At 42.1% G+C, this 24222-nt stretch overlaps 1 protein-coding gene across 2 annotated transcripts in view; it reads right to left on the bottom strand.

The window, feature by feature from the left end:
• LOC110532012 (cadherin-4) overlaps positions 1-24222 on the bottom strand; it is a 388116-nt gene that overhangs the window by 150294 nt on the left and 213600 nt on the right. The gene's annotated exons all lie outside the window — the stretch shown is intronic.

Genomic DNA, 24222 nt, shown 5'->3' on the forward strand with positions numbered 1-24222 from the left:
GAGAGAGACCGTGAGACAAAGAGAGAGAGACAGTGAGACAAAGAGAGAGAGAGACAGTGAGACAGAGAGAGAGAGACCGTGAGACAAAGAGAGAGACCGTGAGACAGAGAGAGAGACAGTGAGACAGAGAGAGAGAGACCGTGAGACAAAGAGAGAGAGAGACAGTGAGACAGACAGTGAGACAAAGAGAGAGAGAAAGAACGTGAGAGAGAGAGAGAACGTGAGAGAACGCGAGAGAGAGAATGTGAGAACGCACGCGAGAGAGAGAGAGAGAGAGAGGCCGCCGTAGGCAGACATGGCTCTCAAGAGAAGACAGGCTATGTGCTCACTGCCCACAAAATGAGGTGGAAACTGAGATGCACTTCCTAACCTCCTGCCCAATGTATGACCATATTAGAGAGACATATTTCCCTCAGATTACACAGACCCACAAAGAATTCGAAAACAAATCCAAATTTGAAAAACTCCCATATCTACTGGGTGAAATTCCACAGTGTGCCATCACAGCAGCAAGATTTGTGACCTGTTGCCACGAGAAAAGGGCAACCAGTGAAGAACACACACCATTGTAAATACAACCCATATTTATGCTTATTTATTTTATCTTGTGTCCTTTAACCATTTGTACATTGTTAAAACACTGTGTATATATATATAATATGACATTTGTAATGTCTTTACTGTTTTGAAACCCCTGTATGTGTAATGTTTACTGTTAATTTTTGTTGTTTTTCACTTTATATATTCACTTTGTATGTTGTCTACCTCACTTGCTTTGGCAATGTTAACACATGTTTCCCATGCCAATAAAGCCCTTGAATTGAATTGAATTGAATTGAGAGAGAGAGAGAGAGAGAGAGAGAGAGAGAGAGAGAGAGAGAGCGAGTTACAGTAGAGGTGTGGTGTGGTGGTACTAGGGTGGTGGTTGTAGTGTCTTGGCTGTATTGGTGGTGTGATGGTAGTAGAGTGGTGGTTGTAGTGTCTTGGCTGTATTGGTGGTGTGATGGTAGTAGAGTGGTGGTTGTAGTGTCTTACTGTAGTGGTGGTGTGGTGGTACTAGGGTGGTGGTTGTAGTGTCTTGGCTGTAGTGGTGATGTGATGGTAGTAGAGTGGTGGTTGTAGTGTCTTGGCTGTAGTGGTAGTGTGGTGGTACTAGGGTGGTGGTTGTAGTGTCTTGGCTGTAGTGGTGGTGTGATGGTAGTAGAGTGGTGGTTGTAGTGTCTTGGCTGTAGTGGTAGTGTGGTGGTACTAGGGTGGTGGTTGTAGTGTCTTGGCTGTAGTGGTAGTGTGGTGGTACTATGGTGTTGGTTGTAGTGTCTTGGCTGTAGTTGTTGTAGTTTGGTGGTTAGGGATCAATACAGACTGATCCTCATTGCTGACAGCCCATTTCACATCCCTGTCTGGTCCGTTTTGTCTGTCTAGGCACAACAGATATGTGCTGACACAAAGAAACTCTACACTGTGCCCTGTGCAATGTTGGTGTGCATGTGTGCCACACAAAAGCTCTTGCTCCTATATTCACATAATGAGATTTCGAGTGTATTAGTACATCTGCACTGTGCGCGTGTGTGTGTACAACATGTTTGTGTGTTCGTGCATGTGTACATGTGTTTGTGTGTATTCATCTGTGTTTGCATGCAAGTGTGTGTGTGTGATCTTGTGTGTGTGTGTGAGCGAGTGTGAGAGGACATAGCCAGTAGGGTGGATATAGATGTCCAGACAGTATTTGTAGAGGGATTGCTCTGATGGTCTGGGTGAGAGGCTGCAGCAGTAAGATTACCAAGGCTAGGTGTCTGGGGTGTAATGCCCTCCATCCCTTCATTAGAGTTATTTACTTCACCAAGCACCACAGGACACACACACACACTATAAATGCATTAACTCCACCGTGGCGTGTCGGTGTGTGTGTGTGTGTGTGTATGTTCCATCCAGGAATAATTACAGAGAGATTAACGCTGGAGATGTGTTGGGCAGGGTCAGTGAGGGCCAAACGCACACGCGTTCAGCCTGAACATCAGAGTAGAGAAGGGCATTGGTGTGTGTGTCACTATGGAGCAATGCATACATAAGCATGTGTGTGTGTGTGTGTGTGTGTGTGTCTAAATATTTGTATATGTCAGATGTAGATGTTCATTCCCCCCATGGCCAGTCTGTGGGGTGTGTCCCATTCTCGCTCCTCCACCCATCATCCATCCCACCATCCTTCCTCGCCGTCTCTCCCATCATCCATCCATCTCTCTGTTGCTGTCACACACAGTTTCCTGCTGTTCAACACTTTGCCTCTGCACTTTGGTCCATTCACAGGGGAGGCACGCAATAAAGAGCCACTTAGACATTGACAAAGGAATATGTACACAGTCTCCTGTCTAAAACAACTGTTCTGTCTGTCATTGACCACCGAGAAAAACAGCCAGTAATTGGACAATGTTTAACGAGCAGCTTCGGATCATGAATAATTTGTTGCTTAACGGACACTTCTGTCAAAAGCATCACGTTTTTTCCCAGACATATATTCATGATATTCATTTCGGGTAAGGTTTTTGTTCCATAACAACTATACCAGGCTTTTGTGACACCCCATACATGCATTATAGCAGTACAACCCTAACCCCTGCCATATACATTCACAATGAAGCGCAGGACAAGCCTGTTGTGCCCTCTCCTGTCATCTCCTCTCCTCCTCTCCTGTTTCAGACATTTTATTGAATAGATTGCCATGCGTGAGTGATCGCACAGTAGAACTAACCTGAGAGATCTACCATGGCAGACACTGCAGCCCCAAACCTCCCTCCCTCCCTCCCTCCCTCCCTCCCTCCCTCCCTCCCTCCCTCCCTCCTCTCATCAAACAACAAATTGACTTACCAATAAACCTCGCCTTCTATACCTCTCCCTCATCACGACCCTTCACCTTTACCTCTTAACGACTAATGCAGGCTTTGAAGTCTCATTCACTCCAAAAGCGAAAGAGGAAAATAGAGGAGAATGGAGAGAGAAACAGATCAGATGGTAGCCAATCATGAGAGAGGAATTACATACGCGATTGAATGTAAATAACAAATTGATGCTTAAAGGCTTTTTATTCGGCCCTTCAGTACGGGAGCGGGTAATTGTTTGGATTACATCCAACACAGAAGCATCTTTAGATCTGTGGCGGCCCAGACAAGGCCCTATGGTATACAACAGCTGTCCTCTAATGATCAAGACTTCCCCTGATGCTGCTTACTGTGAGATGACTTAAAACACAATGGGAGTTATGCAGAGGAGATTCCCTCATGAAAGAGCTACACATACATACATACAGACATACAAACATACATACAGTACATATACAAACATACATACATGTACATACACAAACATACATACAGTACATGCATGTGCATACACATACACACAGTACATACATGTACATACACAAACATACATACAATACATACACATACAGTACATACAGTGCCTTGCGAAAGTATTCGGCCCCCTTGAACTTTGCGACCTTTTGCCACATTTCAGGCTTCAAACATAAAGATATAAAACTGTATTTTTTTGTGAAGAATCAACAACAAGTGGGACACAATCATGTAGTGGAACGACATTTATTGGATATTTCAAACTTTTTTAACAAATCAAAAACTGAAAAATTGGGCGTGCAAAATTATTCAGCCCCTTTACTTTCAATGCAGCAAACTCTCTCCAGAAGTTCAGTGAGGATCTCTGAATGATCCAATGTTGACCTAAATGACTAATGATGATAAATACAATCCACCTGTGTGTAATCAAGTCTCTGTATAAATGCACCTGCACTGTGATAGTCTCAGAGGTCCGTTAAAAGCGCAGAGAGCATCATGAAGAACAAGGAACACACCAGGCAGGTCCAAGATACTGTTGTGAAGAAGTTTAAAGCCGGATTTGGATACAAAAAGATTTCCCAAGCTTTAAACATCCCAAGGAGCACTGTGCAAGCGATAATATTGAAATGGAAGGAGTATCAGATCACTGCAAATCTACCAAGACCTGGCCGTCCCTCTAAACTTTCAGCTCATACAAGGAGAAGACTGATCAGAGATGCAGCCAAGAGGCCCATGATCACTCTGGATGAACTGCAGAGATCTACAGCTGAGGTGGGAGACTCTGTCCATAGGACAACAATCAGTCGTATATTGCACAAATCTGGCCTTTATGGAAGAGTGGCAAGAAGAAAGCCATTTCTTAAAGATATCCATAAAAAGTGTCGTTTAAAGTTTGCCACAAGCCACCTGGGAGACACACCAAACATGTGGAAGAAGGTGCTCTGGTCAGATGAAACCAAAATTGAACTTTTTGGCAACAATGCAAAACGTTATGTTTGGCGTAAAAGCAACACAGCTGAACACACCATCCCCACTGTCAAACATGGTGGTGGCAGCATCATGGTTTGGGCCTGCTTTGCTTCAGCAGGGACAGGGAAGATGGTTAAAATTGATGGGAAGATGGATGGAGCCAAATACAGGACCATTCTGGAAGAAAACCTGATGGAGTCTGCAAAAAATAAACATATCCAGGTGTTAGAATGGCCAAGTCAAAGTCCAGACCTGAATCCAATCGAGAATCTGTGGAAAGAACTGAAAACTGCTGTTCACAAATGCTCTCCATCCAACCTCACTGAGCTCGAGCTGTTTTGCAAGGAGGAATGGGAAAAAAATTCAGTCTCTCGATGTGCAAAACTGATAGAGACATATCCCAAGCGACTTACAGCTGTAATCAGTTTTTGATTTGTTAAAAAAGTTTGAAATATCCAATAAATCTCGTTCCACTTCATGATTGTGTCCCACTTGTTGTTGATTCTTCACAAAAAAATACAGTTTTATATCTTTATGTTTGAAGCCTGAAATGTGGCAAAAGGTCGCAAAGTTCAAGGGGGTCGAATACTTTCGCAAGGCACTGTACATGTACATACACATACATACAGTACATACATGTACATACACATACATACATGTACATACATGTACATACACATACATACAGTACATACATGTACATACACATACATACATACAGTACATACAATACATACATACATACATGTACATACACATTCATACATGTACATACACATACATACATACAGTACAAGCATGTGCATACACATACATACAGTACATACATGTACATACACAAACATACATACAGTACATACATGTGCATACACATACATACAGTACATACATGTACATACACAAACATACATACATGTACATACACATACATACAGTACATACATGTACATACACATTCATACATGTACATACACATACATACATACAGTACAAGCATGTACATACAAACATACATACAGTACATACATACATACATACATACATACATACATACATACATACATACAGTAAATACATGTACATACACAAACATACATACAGTACATACATGTGCATACACATATATACAGTACATACATGTACATACACAAACATCATTACAGTACATACACATACAGACAGTACATACATGTACATACACATACATACATGTACATACACATACATACATACAGTACATACATGTACATACACAAACATACATACATACATACATACATACATACATACATACAGTAAATACATGTACATACACAAACATACATACATACATACATACATACATACATACATACATACAGTAAATACATGTACATACACAAACATACATACAGCACATACAGTACATACATGTATATACACATACGTACATCCAATACATAAATGTGCATACACATACATACAGTACATACATGTATATACACAAACATACATGCAGTACATGAATGTGCATACACATACATACATACATACACAGTACATACACAAACATACATACAGTACGTACATACATACACACATACATACACACATACATGTACATACACAAACATACATACACATACGTACATACACATACAGTACATACATGTACATACACAAACATACACACAGTACATACATGTCCGTACACATACATACATACAGTACATACATGTACATACACAAACATACATAGGGTACATACATGTACACACACAAACATACGTGCAGTACATACATGTACATACACACACACACACACACACACACACACACACACACACACACAGTGCTGGGATGATACCAGTATCGCAGCATTTTTTCCATGACAAAAATGAAAACACGAAGCAGCCCAAACTCTTTAGTTGTTTAAAAACTTGCTGAATGTAACATATTGTGTGCTATAGCTTGAAAAAAGAAAAAAAAGTGTGACTCTGGATGACAACATCATGATGTTTACTTCCAACATTAGGGCTGTATTCCTAAAGAAGTTTAAACCCGCTTTGTGTTTTGTCTCTTGCCACGATACTAACCAGTACCGCGATACTGGTATCATCCCAGCCCTAACACAAACGCACACACATGCACCCAGCCACTAATGTACGCGGCACACACAAATCAGCCGCTAACATCATTAAAATGTACTGTCAGATAAAAGATCATATATTTATGATGTCAAAGTTGAGTGTTCTGCCTGAGGCGCTATTCTCTGTTCTTTGTGCTGAGGAACCCCTGTAATTTGACAAATAAGAAAGCTTAAATGTGCTGTGATGGACAGAGCCCATCACCATTAATATTTCACACAGATAAACAGACTTGCACTCCTTCTGAAAATACATTTCTTTGGCATACAAGGTCTGATCTGACTCCCAACCTCAGTCATTGTATCAATCAATGGGTCTCTTAATCAAAAAGATGCCATCGTCTGCTGCCTATGATTAGGCAGAAATGCACACGCAGATTGACTAACTGACACACGGATATGTAGCCGCATGCAAGTGCTATAGCCTATAACGTTTACACCCCATGCTGCTGGAAACAGGCTAGATTAGCCGCGGAGACACTTCTCTCCCAATCTAATTCTCACTTGCTATTTTGTCTCAATCTCAACCACTTTAAATTCCTATTCGCACCATTCTCTCTCTCCATCAGCCTCATTTTCTCTCTCCCTCCATCTTTCTCACTTCAGTTTCTCGCCTACTATTTCAGTTACATGTTCTTCACTCCCCACACGGACTATTCTGTCACTCATTCCAGACGATATCACCGTTTTTCTTCAATTACCATTTCCCTCCCCAACCTTTTTTTCTCTCCCTCTGCTCCTCTCCTCTCCTTCTCTCCCCCTTTCTCCTTCTTCTCTCTACCCTGCCCCCATCTCCCTCTCCTTCCTCACCTCTCTCCTCCCTCTCTCCTCCCCTCCCTCCCTTACTCGCTCTCTGTGCGAAGTGCGACATTTCGTTTTCTCCTCTGTCAGCACTTATAGGCTGCAGCAGAGGCAGATCCTGGCGGCGCTCACCGTGGAAACCAGGGCCTGAGTGACAGCCTGTCCGCTCCAAAACAATCCACTCGTTAATCTAAATGCAGCTATGCTCCGCTCACTATCTCTGCCACTTAACTCCCTCTACCAAGCTACACAAACATATAGACAGGCACGTATAAATGCCTAATATCAAATCTATATTATCCATGTTTTGAAAGAAGGAATCATTTATTCCCATTATTCGTCTAGGGCAGTGGTTCCCAAACTTTTTATAGTCCCATACCCCGTACCTCCAGCTGCGTGCCCCCTCTAGCACCACGGTCAGCGCACTCTCAAATGTTGTTTTTTTTGCCATCATTGTAAGCCTGCCGCACACACACACTCTATACAATACATTTATTGAACATAAGAATGAGTGTGAGTTTTGTCACAACCTGGCTCGTGGGAAGTGACAGAGAGCTCTTATAGGACCAGGGCACAAATAATAATATTATAATAAATCAATAATTGTGCTCTTTATTATTATTATTATTATTTAGCCATCTTAGATTTAAAACCTTATTTTGTTCATCAAAAATTGTGAATAACTCACCACAGGTTAATGTGAAGGGTGTGCTTGTTGGGTTGTATTGGAGAGAGTCTCAGACTTAAATAATTTCCCACACACAGTCTGTGCCTGTATTTAGTTTTCATGCTAGTGAGGGCCGGGAATCCACTCTCACATTAGTACGTGGTTGCAAATGGCATCAGTGTCTTAACAGCGTGATTTGCAAAGGCAAGAAACTCTGAGAGCAGCCCTATAAAGAAATCTGGCAGTGGCGTCTGATTCAATTCCATTTTCACAGAACCGCCTGTTGCAATTTCAATGAGGCTCTATTGTTCAGATATCAGTAACTGGACTGGAGGCAGGGCATGATTGGGATAACGAATCCAGTTGTTTGTGTCACTGGCTTGTATGCGAAGCAGTAAATGTTTCAAAACATCTCCTGCCATGTCACTGATGTGTCGTGAAACAGTGTTGTTTGTACACTGTGTCTGTATAGTTTTATTGGCCTTTTCCCCCAGCATTGTTCCAGCCATATCCGCGGCAGAAAGAGGAATGAAGTACTTCACAATAGCAAGGGGCTTGCCTGTTCTAGCCACTCGGTAGACGCTTCTAGCCCCTTCTTATTAATGGTATCTGTTGCTTTTATACATGTCCTACTACTCGAAAGTCATCTTTATTCTTGATCAAAAATACTCCCGTGGTTTATTTCTCAAATTGTCATGCTTCGTTTCTAAATGTCTGCGCAAGAGTGAAGGTTTCCCGCGAGAGAGTAACGGTTAATGTGATTGGATGTTCATTATTTGACCTAGGCTACCTGTATTTGACAATGTGTTGCCATTTCGCTGAACACTAGATGGTTTGATTTTATTTTTGGCAGTGACATTTGGCTACTCAGGCGAGAAAAAAAACACACCCAATATATAGCCCCGTTGGAAAATATAAACGTAACGTTTGAAAATGTAAAAAAAATAGAAATATTTGTCCGGACCGCATTGCTTACCCCAGTTTAAGAAACAGGGCTGCAGTCCAAACACTTAAAATACACACCCTATCCCCTCAGCCCTCAAATTAAGTGGACACTTCTGAGGACGTACCATGACGTCTGACGAGTTTACACTTGCAGGGCAAGAGGCGAGGGAGGAAGGAATGATTTTTAAATGGCCCACCCTTGGCCCTAAATTCGTCACTCGTTCATCCCACGATGATTGTGTTTTCAGCCACCGGTAGCTTGTGGGTGCTTTATATGCTCTACAGTCAATTATGATTGCATGTCTACTTATATTAAATATATAATGATTAATATACGCCTACTGTATAACTAGCATATTAATGAGCTAACTAGTGTTAGCCTGCCTAGCTGGAACTTCTGATGAAGGAAATGTTTTATTTCTACAATTTCCAAAAGAAACCAAACAAAAACATATTTACTTCTTACGTCGTAGCAAAATGTAGAACTTATTTGCAGTCGATTTTACTTCTCCGTTGATGTTGTTTTTTTACGTTTTGGGGGACTTTTCTTAGCGGATGTACAATCGTCGCAGATTGAATTATGGGGAGTTTCAGGCCCCGGAGTGAACATAATAGTACACTCGCAAAGCCGAGTAAAAACGAGGGCTGAGGGGCTTACGTGGCAAACTTCCCTTGTTTGGCTAATCGTTTGAACCACTCTCCAAGATGGCGACGGGGATTCCCCCAATGGCATAATGCGAGGGTAAGTGGATGAGGGTGTGTCTTTTAAGTGTTTGTACCCCAGCCCTGGTCTAGGGGAAAGTGGAAATTGAAAGCAAAGCCATTGGTTGGGTTTTATAGATCACTTATAGAGCCAGCAGAGCAAGTCGCTTCATAGATACAGCAACTATGATGTGAGGTTTATGTGTTAAACTGCTGAGCTTAAAAACAATATGTTTTATTCTCACATACTCTTGATAGGTGCAGTGGAATGTGTTGTTTTTTGTTGTTGCATGAGGGATAGTGGGAGTGATCAAACATTCATGGAACATGGCCACGGTGTTTTCTCCTTGCTCTACGGAGGCCCTACACCAAGGGTGTCAAACATATGGCCAGCAGGTCAGATCCGGCTCGCGAGTCTGTTTATAATGAAACACTGAAACGCACAAATGCAGTGTTTTCCATTAGCGCCGACAGTTGGCTAATCATCCACTTACAGACTAATTTTCAGCCGGCTACATTTTCCACTTCATGTTAACTAGGCTACTTTTTATTTAAAAGTTTCAATTCGATAATCTCTCGAGCGGCCTCCCGCTAGAATGAACAATATGCATATTCTAGCGATCTATTGATAGGATAGGCGCCTGTCAGTCACAAAGCGAGCGATGACAGGAAAAGGCAGCAGAGAGAAAGAGGCAAAGCGAGAGGTTCCACTCTCGGCTAAAATCTGTCCAAAATAACCCCAATGCGTTTATATGGGCTTACTTTGACTCTAAACTTGTCGCTTGCCTTCCTGTCTTTGGGACAACGACTCCCATTGTTAGGGCGGAGACATGAGCATCTCGTCATTAAACAGATCTCTGGTTGCAGTCGAATTTCTTTATACGGAGGGAGAGAGAGCATGATGCTCGTGAATTTGCATGTCCCATGTAATGTAAATTGTAAATTGTATAGCCTAATGATTGTTTTCGGACGCATTCATTTTTTTTTCGTGTGTGTCACATTTGTGTGTTTTCACTTGGCGCATAGTAGGCTATTTACTGTGTGTAAAATTGACAACTGAACAGCAAGTGCTGACTAGTTTATAATAGGTGTCGAACTGACTGAATAAAGTCAATCTCCTATATCCCTTTTCCATTCATAAATTATGCAACGCGGTTATGTGTCCATGGTACCACATCTGGACAAGTAAACCAAAGGATTTTCTAGGTTTCCTTTCCTAGGATTTTATGGTTTGACTCTTGTCAGTCAATGTAGGCTACCTAATCGCATCCGTGACAGTCGTTCATTTTGAACTCTAATTTGCATTGGCTACTGGTAGGTTTAGGCTTTTTGGCGATTATCTGCCGATAAATTATGAAAATATTTGATGAAGATGGTGAAGCATCACTGCAGGAACAATAGTTGGTGGAGAGCCTCATTCTGGTCCAAATAAAACGGAATTCAACAATATACATTTTTTTTGCCTATTGACCTTAGTAGGGAATTAACTAAATGTATTGAACATTTATTAATTTGACCAAGTTTATCATAAGATAACAATGCATCAGTGATTCGTATTTTCAGCACCTTTCTGAATAGGCAACAAGAATGCCGCTGTCTGTGTGTGTGCGGTGCACGCATCTACCACTTTGTGTAGCCGTTAGGGATTATGCTAATGGTACAGTCTTCTGGTTGATTGAGAGGCTTCCCCCCCAAAAAAATTATGTTAACTGAAAAGGAGTCTATGCTTACCTGGCAGAATGATATCATGACTATTTTAATCAATCCAGTGGGTATTTGTTTTGCAAACTTTACCATCCTATGTGCACTATAAAAACACAGCTGAACAACACCCTCTTGATAGGTGCTCACTTCAATTAAAGGGTAACTATAACCAAAAATCAAAATGCCTCAGAATTTTCCCAGACCTAAAAAGTGGTCTCCTGATGTGGTTTAAGCATAGTTGTTTTTAGTAGAAAACTGTGATTTTATTTGTCAAGATAAAGCGGGCTATTTACATAATTTTTCTGTTTTAATAAAATCCATAATTTGAAGCACAAACATTGTGGCAATTCAGGCAGTTAACCCACTGTTCCAAGGCCGTCATTGAAAATAAGAATTTGTTCTTAACTGACTTTCCTAGTTAAATAAAGGTACAATTAAATGTAAAAAAATATATATATATTTTAGTGAAGATGTAAATAATTCTTTCATCTCAAGAGAAGACAGGCTAAGTGCTCTATTTTATAGAAATGTTATTTAACCAGACAAGTCAGTTAAGAACAAATTCTTATTTACAATGATGGCCTACCCCAGCCAAACCCTGAACAGGACAACACTGGGCGCCACGCTATGGAACTCCCAATCACGGCCGGTTGTGATACAGCCTGGAATCGAACCAGGGTCTGTAGTGACACATCTAGCACTGAGATGCAGTGCCTTAGACCACTGTGCCACTCGGTCTAACACAATGGTACATCTAAGCTCAGGCGCTATAGGTTCAGGGCTGTGTCAGACATATTTTTCCTATTTTCACTATTACAAATATTGCTTGCATTGGCTCGAAAGGGCTGGGTTTGGATGACTAAACAGGTTGTGGGCGTGCCGAGGCTTGGCCCCTCACAACGTGCTCCATGGCGAAATATGTGGTTGCTTCAAGTTGTGTATTTACATTCTTTTATGTATTGCCTTGGAATCAACTCCAATTCCAATGTTAGTCCGTTATTTTATTGTACCTTTATTTTTATCAGGGAGTCATACTGAGACCAAGGCCTGAAAAATACACGCATCAAATAGACAGAAAATACACACATCCAATTCACCGAAAATACACGCATCAAAATATAAACACAAAATGCAAGCAGAAAAAAAACAGTCATAAAAAACAAACATATTCAGAAGTAATAAGGTCCTCAGGAGCTCTGAATTGATCTAGAGGCACCAGAACATCACATTTAAGAACATTTGAAGATTGTTCCACAAATAATGTGGGAAAATGTGGTCACTTGTAGCTCAGTTGGTCCGTTGTCGCTCAGTTGGTAGAGCATGGCGCTTGTAACGCCAGGGGAGTGCGTTTGATTCCCGAAAACACCCATATGTAAAATGAATGCACGCATGACTTTAAGTCGCATTGGATAAATGTGTCTGCTAAATGGCATATTCACTGAACAAAAATATAAAACGCTACATGTAAAGTGTTGGTCTCCAGAGCTGCAATAAAAGATCCCAGAAATGTTTCATAGACAAAAAAAGCTTATTTCTTTCAAATTTTGTGCACAAATTTGTTTACATCCCTGTTAGTGAGCATTTCTCCTTTGCCAAGATAATCCATCCACCTGACAGGTGTGGCTGATTAAATAGCATGATATTTCACATGTGCACCTTGCGCTTGGGACAATAAAATGCCACTCTAAAATGTGCAGTTTTGTCACACAACACAGTGCCACAGATGACTCAAGTTTTGAGAGAGCGTGCAATTGGCTTGCTGACTGCAGGAATGTCCACCAGACCTGTTGCCAGAGAATTGAATGTTCATTTCTCTACCATAAGCCGCCTCCAATGTCGTTTTAGAGAATTTGGCAGTACATCCAACTGGCCTAACATCCGCAGACCATATGTATGATGTCGTATGGGTGTGCAGTTTAGTATACACTAAAAGTTAGGGGTCACTTAGAAATGCCCTTGTTTTCCATGAAAACATACAAGAAATGAGTTGCAAAATGAATAGGAAATATTTTTTATTTTATTTTATTTATTTCACCTTTATTTAACCAGGTAGGCTAGTTGAGAACAAGTTCTCATTTGCAACTGCGACCTGGCCAAGATAAAGCATAGCAGTATGAGCAGACAACACAGTCAAGATGTTGACAAGGTTATACATAACAATGTTTAATTGAAATAATAATTGTGTCCTTTAAACTTCGCTTTCGTCAAAGAATCCTCCATTTGCAGCAATTACAGCCTTGCAGACCTTTGGAATTCTAGTTGTCAATTTGTTGAGGTCATCTGAAGAGATTTTCACCCCATGCTTCCTGAAGCACCTCCCACAAATTGGGTTGCTTGATGGGCACTTCTGCTCCCACAACAGCTCAATAGGGTTGAGATCCGGTGACTGTGCTGGCCACTCCATTATAGACAGAATACCAGTTCTTGCATAGCTTGGATAGTTTGGAGCTGTGCTTTGGGTCATTGTCCTGTTGTAGGAGGAAATTGGCTTGTACACAGCGTTGTACTATTGGAACACAGGAGTGATGGTTGTTGATAATGGGCCTCTGTACGCCTATGTAGATATTCCATTAAAAAAAATCGGCCTTTTCCAGCTACAATAATCATTTACAACATTAATAATGTCTACCCTGTATTTCTGATCAATTTGATGTTATTTTAATGGACAAAACATGTGCTTTTCTTTCAAAAACAAGGACATTTCTAAGTGACCCCAAACTATTGAATGGTAGTGTATGTTGCGTATCTCTAATACATACTATGGGACAATGATCACTGAGATCATTATTAGTAATAATTAAATCAATCAATGAAGAGAGAACAGGGTTTTTCACATTTAGTCATGTGGGTTTTGAGATCAATTGAATCAGATTAAAATAAATGGATACTGGGCATTCAGAAAGTAATCAGATCCCTTGACATTTTCTACATTTTGTTACGTTATATGAGAAATCATTTTCTCTGGTCTGATGAAACAAATATTGAATTATTTGGCCTGGAGTAAACTTGGCACTATCCCTACAGTGAAGCATGTTGGTGGCAGCATCATGCTGTCGGGATGTTTTTCAGCGGCAGGGACTGGGAGACTAGTCAGGATCGAAAGAGAGATTCTTGTTGAAAACCTGCTCCAGAGCGCTCAGGACCTCAGACTGGGGCAAAGGTTCACCTTCCAACAGGAAAATGACCATAAGCACACATCCAAGACAACGCAAGAGTGGCTTCGGGACAAGTCTCTGAATGTCCTTGAGTGGCCCAGCCAGAGCCCGGACTTGAACCCGATTGAACATCTCTGGAGAGACCTGAAAATAGCTGTGCAGCGACACTCTCCATCTAACCTGACAGAGCTTGAGAGGATCTGCAGAAAATAATGGGAGAAACTCCACAAATACAGGTGTACCAAGCTTCTAGAGTCAAACCCAAGAAGACTCGAGGCTGTAATAGCTGCCAAAGGTGCTTCAATAAAGTCTGAATACTTATGTAAATGTTATATTTCAGTGTCTGGTTGAGCTGTGCTGTGATGGGCCGGTTGAATACAAATGGTGCAATTATGCCCTCCATAAGGCAATCCAACAGGCAAAATGTCAGTACAGAGACAAAGTGGAGTCGCAATTCAAAGGCTCAGACAAGAGGTTTTATGTGGCAAGGACTCCAGACAATCACGGATTACAAAGGGAAAAGTAGCCATATCACCTCCACCTAACCTGACACCCTAGACCCACTTAAATTTGCATACTGCTCGACTCAGGCTTCTGAGTGGCGCAGCAGTCTAAGGAACTGCATCTCAGTGCTAGAGGCGTCACTACAGACACCCTAGTTCCAATCCAGGCTGTATCACAACTGGCCTTAGACCGCTGCGCCACTCGGGAGCGGTCAATGTCCTAATTCTTGTTGTTGTGCTGGTTGGGTTTATAGTCCCCCAATCGCCATTCCTTCCTTGTGTTGCCTGATGATTCAGCAGATCTGCCTTGCAAGAATCAAGTCGATCAATCCCTCAAAATCTCTCCAAACTATTTCCACAGCAGAAAAGTATCTTCCAATTCCTCTAGATGTGCAGAACACAGCACTAAAATGACTCAACTGTTCAGATATGATAAAATCATTTGACAAAAAAATGCAATTTAAGGAAGATCTCTTCTTAAGTGCTGCTGCTCATGGAATTGGTTGCTAGGAGATGTATTTAGATGAGTTATAGTTTGTTAGATGACTTCCAGAAACAAATAACAAAGTGTAGACCTATCTTTGCTAAATACGTTACCTTGAACCCATTTGCAGTCCACATGGTTCTAAGTAATTGCACATCTTCAATAGCATTTCACACTGATATAGGGGCTAGGCCTCCTGTAAAAAATGCACTATGGATGAGCACGGACATGCCACACGTTGTCAATAAGCAAGATTATTGATTATTGATAAGGCCTAAAAAAGGATGACAAATAATTCGAATCCAATTTGAAACAAAACAACATTTGTTTTAAATAGCCTATGTCACAGTTACCACCATTTCTCCCAGTGGAAATATAATATTAAAACAATGCAGGCTATGGAGGGTTTTACGCACATCCAAACTTTTCACAATAGCTGGACAAAGATCCAATATGAAGAGGAAGGGAGAATGTCCACTCATCATTATACTGCTCCCATATAGGCCAACGTTTTTATCTCCAGAAGTTGCAATGCCACGGACGTTGTCACCATTAAAACCAGGAAGGTGAATCATTCTAATAAGTTTGGTTGCAATAAAATTGAAGGAAAAACAAGCCGTTATTTTACGCATATCCAAAATGGGACCTGCATGGCCAAAATAACGTGGGTCTGCCTACAATGCTTAGTGAAGGGAATATCAGCTCACTGTTTAACTCCTCTCAAACATGATATTTAAAAAAAAGCTTTGGTGATTAAGATTTATTTCCAATCGGTCTCAGGAGCCAAACCCTTTATCGACAGTCTTGACTACTTTACGATTGAATTGGTCAGACAAAAAAAAAAAGCCTTAATTAAGAAGAGGTGACGCTATGCTTGGTTTTTAATCAAATAAAACAAAATGGGGAAAAAACTATCGTTTTACAGGCACCAAAAGCACATTGGGCTACTTTTGTTCCAAGCTCATATGGACAGTGTGTGCGACACGGCTAGATAGGCTGCGTTTTCGCTGTCAAAATTTATGCCATAACCAACTGCGTTACCTCTAAAAGCAGCTTTTAGTTGGTTTTAAATATCCCCATCAGCGCTGCCTGAAATGATCACATTGGATCATGTTTTTAAGGACACACCTCAAATATTTCCACCCTGCTCATCTGAGAGCAAGCCAGTAAATAGTCCTGATCATATAGACCTAGGCAATATCCAAAACAACTAACAAAACACTGAATTCATACATTTTCAGTAATTAGATATTGTAGATTCATGTCTTTCTTCACAACACCACACACAAAAAAAAAAACATATCGTTAAAGTATACTATAATTTGACTATGTATTTCAGAGTGAATCAAGGCATTAGAATGTACCAGAGGCCACCAAAATAGAGCTCATTCTGCAAAAATGGTTCCAGAGGACACCAGGGTATTTTTATGGGTACTCTATGTACTTGTGGAAAACACTGCAAATGGGTGAGGATAGGTTGATGCTTTTCTCATTGTTGGTGAGGCACTGTTGGTGTACACTATCAAGAGTGGAGATGTGGTGGAGGGAAAATGAAGCTAGCCTAAACTCTTTATTTTTCTCTTTCTCTCATTTTCCCCTGCAATTTCTTTCAAGAGCTCACTTTGCTCAACCATGTTATTAGATTATCAGCAGGCAGATTTGTTTGACAGCACTTCGAGGACATGTGGCATGTGCAAAACACAGTCCCCTGTTTCAATCAATAGTTTCTACCCCCCCCCCCTTCCAAAACGAGAAACAGAATGTATTTTTTATTTTCCGGCTGTCTTCTTCCGATGGCTCATCTGTAAGTCCAGGACAGCCTATTAGCCAGCCACAGATCCAGAGAGGTTCTGCTCCCCCCTGTTAATTGACTGTGAAGAGAGAGACAGAAAGTGAAGAAAAAAAAACAACTAATCCTCTCTAATCTGGAAACGGGGTAACAACGGCAGAAATGGGTCTCTCTGCTTTGACGCGGAGGAAGTGTCGACTCATGACGTTCGCGGAGACAATGCCCTTCTCACTAATATCACATTTTGCGTATTCAGCGATAGCAAAGAGCAAAACTCTATTAAGACACAAATGCTGCGCTTGCAAGACTGCTGTCTGGGCCACTTTGCAGTGCGGTGGGCTGTTTGTACTAGACAGGCCTGCCATATTGTTACAATTAATATGCAGCAGACACAGAAGGACTTGATTGCCACCATAAGTCATCATCACTGTGCTTTACTGTGACACTTTCTACAGAAGGGACAAAAAAGTGCACAATATTGGTGTATGAGTAAATGGTGTATCATGGTGAGAATAGCATAGGTACAGTGGCAAGAAAAAGTATGTTGGTCATAAATTGCATCTGATCTTCATCTAAGTCACAACAATAGACAAACACAGTCTGCTTAAACTCATAACACACAAACAACCATACGTTTTCATGTCCTTATTGAACACCGTCTAAACATTCACAGTGCAGGGTGGGAAAAGTATGTGAACCCTTGGACTTAATAACTGGTTGACCCTCCTTTGACAGCAATAACCTCAACCAAACGTTTTCTGTAGTTGCAGATCGGACCTGCACCGCGGTCAGGGGGAATTTTGGACCATTCCTCTTTTCAAAACCGTTTCAGTTCAGCAATATTCTTGGGATGTCTGGTGTGAACCGCTCTCTTGAGGTCATGCCACAGCATCTCAATCTGCATCTCAATCTGGTTGAGGTCAGGATTTTCTTCTGTTGAAGCCATTCTGTTGTTGATTTACTTCTGTGTTTTGGGTTGCTGTCCTGTTGCATCACCCAACTTCTGTTTAGCTTCAACTGGTGGACAGATAGCCTAACACTCTCCTGCAAAATGTCTTGATAAACTTGGGAATTCATTTTTCAGTCGATGATCGCAAGCTGTCCAAGCCCTGAGGCAGCCAAGCAGCTCCAAACCATGATGCTCCCTTCACCATACTTTACAGTTGGGATGAGGTCTTGATGTTGGTGTGCTGTGCCTTTTTTTCTCCACACATAGTGTTGTGTGTTCCTTCCAAACAACTCAACTTTAGTTTCATCTGTCCACAGAATATTTTGCAAGTAGCGCTGTGGAACATCCAGATGTTCAGTGCAGCAATGATTTTTTTGGACAGCAGTGGCTTCATCCGTGGTGTCCTCCCATGAACCCCATTCTTGTTTAGTGTTTTACGTATCGTAGACCCGTCAACAGAGAGGTTAGCATGTTCCAGAGATTTCTGTAAGTCTTTAGCTGACACTCTAGGATTCTTCTTAAGCTCATTGAGCATTCTGCACTGTGCTCTTGTAGTAATCTTTGCAGGACGGCCACTCCTAGGGAGAGTAGCAACAGTGCTGAACTTTCTCCATTTAGAGACAATTTGTCTTACTGTGGACTGATGAACATCAAGGCTTTTAGAGATATTTTGTAACCCTTTCCAGCTTTATGCAAGTCAACAATTCTTAATCTGGGGTCTTCTGAGATCTCTTTTGTTCGAATCAGATCAGACAATGCTTCTTGTGAATAGCAAACTCGCATTTTGTGAGTGTTTTTTATAGGGCAGGGCAGCTCTAACCAACATCTCCAAACTCGTCTCATTGATTGAACTCCAGGTTAGCGGACTCCTGACTCCAATTAGCTTTTAGAGAAGTCATTAGCCTTGGGGTTCACATACTTTTTCCAACCTACACTGTGAATGTTTAAATTATGTATTCGATATAGACAAGAAAAATGCAATCATTTCTGTGTTATTAGTTTAAGCACACTATGTTTGTCTATTGTTGTGACTTAGATGAAGAACAGATCCGATTTTATGACCAATTTATGCAGAAATCCAGATAATTCCCCTCATACCTTTTCTTGACACTTTATGTGTGTGTGTGTGTGTGTGTGTGTGTGTGTGCATGTGTGTGTGTCTGCATGCATGGGTGTGTGTGACAGACACAGAAGAGAGAGATGAGACAGACACCTAATTCCTGGTTAGTTTAGGTGGATTTAGTTAAACAGGCAGGAATAAAAATAAAATCACACAAAGAGGAAATGCAGGCCTTGCTTTGAAAATGTTTCACCTTTAACTAGGCAAGTCAGTTAAGAACAAATTCTTATTTTCAGGATCAGTGGACCTGCCTTCTTCAGGGGCAAACTGGCAGATTTTTACCTTGTCAGCTCGGGGATTCGATCTTGCAACCTTTCAGTTACGAGTCCAACGCTCTAACCACTAGGCTACGCTGCCGCCCCAACATACATAGAGAAAGACAGACGGAGAGACAGAGAGAGACATTTCCACTGCTTTATTCAGCCACACAACGTCAATGCAGTCAGTGTATGGAGGAAACATCAACGATGGATGTTTCAAATGACAAAACGTATCTGAGAAATGTCAGAGCAGTGAGACGTGTCCACTGACATTTTCACCTCTACTTTTTTTCAAGGCTACTCTTCTGCTGCTTCTCTTCGACTAGAAGCCCGATTTCTTTCTATCCCTTAAAATCGTCAGAGTGAGTGAAAATACCAGTGGATCAACTCTACAATACATAGCTAGCTTTTTGTTGTTGTTGTGAGAAACCTCCATTGGATTGCGGTCCATTGGGGTTCTGTTCGGGGGGGGGTATAAAGTTGTGATGACGCATGCACAAACACACGTACCCCTCTTCCTGTTTGAATGTCAGAATAACACAGGCTTTGCATAACAATGCAAGGGGGATGGTGTTGCCAGAAGAGCCGGGTAAAACCTGATGTCCAACAGACAGCCAGACCTTCAGAGGCTGAGCCTCTTCTCTCAGTGTACCGCCACTGGCCCAAAGTTTTAAACAGCGCCAAGATATCAAACCACACCGTGTTTAAACAACCAGTGCCGTCCTCAGCGGAAGAAAAACAGCAAAAAGCCTTAGTGTAAAAACAAACAAATTCACACTCAACTTGTGCTTTCATTCAGACTGAATACATAAAGACCCCCCCCCCCCCCCCCCCACACACACACACACGTATAGTTAATTACACACACTACAGCAGAGGAATAATGGTTGGTAGCTTGCTGGGGAGAGGGGAGGCCGGGCAGGCAGGCAGAAGGTTCCATTCATGTAGCTCATGTCCCAATAGGAGAGATAAGAGAGTAAAGGAGCTCCAGCAGGGAAGTAATTACACTTCAGACACTTCATCTGAGAGAGAGAGGGAGAGAGCATCATTCCCCACAGCCCACAGCCCAGAAGAAAAACACACCTCCACCACAAACACTGTGCTGATTGTGTTGGTTCAAGTCATCGGCGCTCCAACTAATCCTAAATAGATCTGATGTCATGTGAAAGGGTCTTAGTGGGATAGAGAGTAATCTAAGGGTCCAGATGGATGGCCGGGTGTGTTTTCTTTGACATACTATACATTATGTGGAGGCATTACTTCTGTGTCCCCAATTTCATGTGAGCTCTTCTGTACCATTTCCTTTAATGAGTAGTAATAGTATCATCCACATACACACAGGCTGGCAAGCACACGTGTGTAGAAACTAGTATACACGCACACCCGCAAACACACACACGCACGCAAACACACACCCGCACGCAAACACACACGCAGACACACCCGCACGCAAACACACACACGCACGCACGCACACACGCACGCACACGCACACACACACACACACACACACACACACACACACACTCGTGCCAGTCACAGGAGAAGCATTGGCAGGAGATGGTGCATGGGGACAATTCAAAGTTATTTGGCTGAATTTATTTTCTCGGTGGGGTAGCGTGCCCCCCCCCCCCCCCCCACACACACACACATACTCCTCCTCACTCCCCATTCCTCACACACTGTCTGTCTCCCCAGCACAGCACAGCGGCCAGCCGCAGACAGGGAGAATCAGAGTAATGAAGTACACAGCGCTCTGGCAAAAGCATCAATCAGCCAACAGCAGGGGCCTGACAACAGAGAGGAAAACCAGAGAGGAAAAGACGGACGGAAAGAGAGAAAAAATGACTGGGGGAAAAAAAGGAGGGAAAAGAGGAATGGAGGCAGATTTCTTCATGCAAAAGGAAACAAAGAAGAAAGCAGATAGAAGGAAATAATGAGAGGAAAGAAAGAGAGAAAGAAAGAAACAGATAAGACTAGAAATCTTAGAAAGAAAGATAGAACAATGACAGACAGAGAAACAGACAGACAGACAGACAGACAGACAGACAGAGAAACCGACAGAGAGAGACAGACAGACAGACAGACAGACAGACAGACAGAGAAACCGACAGAGACAGAGAAACCGACAGAGAGAGAGAGACAGACAGACAGACAGACAGACAGACAGACAGAGAAACCCACAGAGACAGACAGACAGACAGACAGACAGACAGACAGACAGACAGACAGACAGACAGACAGACAGACAGACAGACAGACAGACAGAGAAACAGACAGACAGAGAAACAGACAGAGACAGACAGAAAGAGAGACAGAGAGACGTAACACGGGGAGGGGAGCGGATTTGATATGGCCTCAAAGTACACAGAGTCTGCTTTGGGCCCGGCTCTCTTTTCCGATGGCTTATTAAACTTTCATGCTTTAATGAGTCAATATTAGATATGACATTTTGCAGGGGGAGGGGTGCCAGGGCTGCCAACAAACCAGGCCTGGTCTGTCTGAAGACAGAGAGGATCCAGACAGGAAGGTAAACTACAGCTGAGACACAGCCGCCATGCTGCGGAACCAGACTCCCTCTAGACTCCTTGCTTTCTCCCCAAATCAAACAATCTCTGGGTTATTCTGGTCGAGAAAAGGAAAAGACATCTACCCAACACGGCAGGGGAACCGCCCGAAAGAGTGTGTTGTTAAAATGATGAGGATGCAAAACTGGATTGAATCATTCTGTATATTGAACTTTATGCACCACATACTGCAAAGTAAAGCAGTAATATAATATTTTTTTTTTTTGTTGCTAGCGCTAGCACCTTTCAGGGAGTGACTGTATATATTTACACATTGGTGTCATTTCTTTGCTTGCGTACCGGTCTCTGTGCCCATACAGAGTGAAATGAATGGGACTGGGAGAGTGGATTAAGGCAGGCTCCGGTGGAGTTGAGTGTAATCTCCTTTAGAACTTTAGTACAGTGTACAGTGTAAGAAAATAACACAATCACACAAACAACTCAATAAATATGCACACGCACACACACACACACACACACACACACACACACACACACACACACACACACACACACACACACACACACACACACACACACAACCTGACACACACACACAGTCTTGTACAACTAACCTTGTGGGGACCTAACCTTAACCCAAAAACCTAATCTTAACCCTAAACCCAAAAACTAACCCTAGCTCCTAAACCCAATTCTAAATCGAACCTTAACCCTAAATCCCCCTATTTTTATTTTTTTTTACCTTGTGAGGACCAACAAAATGTCCCTAGTTGGTCAAATGTTGGTTTGTTTGCTATTCTTGTGGGGGCTTCTGGTCCCCACAAGTATAGTTAACTACATCCAACCTCTCTTGCCCTCCCTCCCTCCCTCCCTCTCTGATGCTCTCCTCTTGAAACAGTATCACGGATCATTTCGTAATATTCAATCATTCAGACACTTACATTCAGACACCTACCAGTCCTCTTACACACACTTACATGGCCCACGCAGACACCTCTGTCACTCTCTCAGATTCATCTCTCTTTTTATTTCTCAGCCTATATACTGTATGTATTTCCTTCGCCCTTCTTCTCTGTCCTCCGCCTCTCTCCTCTCAGTTTCACTTCTAGGAAAAATCTGCCTTGATCACACCATAAGAAAAGTCAGTGACTCAAATGAGGCCTCTCTTAAAGAAGCCCCCCCCCCCCCCTCTTTCTTCTACCTCGCTCTTTTCTTTTCTTTCTTTTGTCTCATATAGAATATGCTAATGACATTCTTTCTCGAGAAAAAGAAGATGGAATAAAAAAATCATATCCGGATACTTGTCACGTATGGGAAGAAAACCATTACAAAAATTAAAAAAAACTATCCAAAATGGCTTGTTTTAAATCATAAGTGCATTTCTCCGAGACAGTCCTATATCATTTAGACAATTGCCTTCCAAATGTCACAATAAATGTTGTGTCTCAAGAAGGAACCAAGGGGGGGGGGGGAGTAATGTAGTTAATTGTGGGGAACAAATGTCACAGGGTGCTCTTCGGCCTGCGCCTCTGTGTTCTAACCTTTAGATAAGCCATTAGACAGGCCTAGGACTGGACACAGTGGAGCCAGACTACTGGCCATCCGCCTCCTAACCTTTCCCTCCCTCGCTTCGAATACGAAATCAAAGACGTAGAAGAAACATGAAGAAGAAGAGAGGGAAGGAAGGTTTACAAGTGAGAGATGACAGAGAGGAGAGAAGTTAAAAGAAAGTGGTGGCAGAGAGGTTCGAGTGACGTTTCAAGCAGAGATGACACAGGCGAGGACGATGAAGCGTTCAAAAGGTAGAGGTGACAGGAGTGAGTTAAAGGTCTTCAACGCTCTAAAGGTCTTTGGTGCTGAGGTAACAAGGAGTCTGATCGGATGAACACACCGAGCGCCAACCACTGGGCTATGGATTCAACGGGACGATAATGTCGAGGACCACGATGACGCTCATGACAATGACAACGGAGGTTGGATAAATGCAGCAACTTAAATCGTTCATGATGCTCTTCACTTTCTGTGTCTTCAGTTTGAATCTCTCCATCCACGTTTCTGTCCCTGAGATGTTTTCTCCTTCTATCTCAGTAGCTGCATCTTCACCCTTCATTCCACAGCTTTCTATTAAACTCATACCGTGGATCTGTGCTGTGAGTATATTGCTCTTCATAGGC

This window comes from Oncorhynchus mykiss, chromosome 9 (assembly GCF_013265735.2).
Source record: "Oncorhynchus mykiss isolate Arlee chromosome 9, USDA_OmykA_1.1, whole genome shotgun sequence".
Taxonomy (NCBI): domain Eukaryota; kingdom Metazoa; phylum Chordata; class Actinopteri; order Salmoniformes; family Salmonidae; genus Oncorhynchus; species Oncorhynchus mykiss.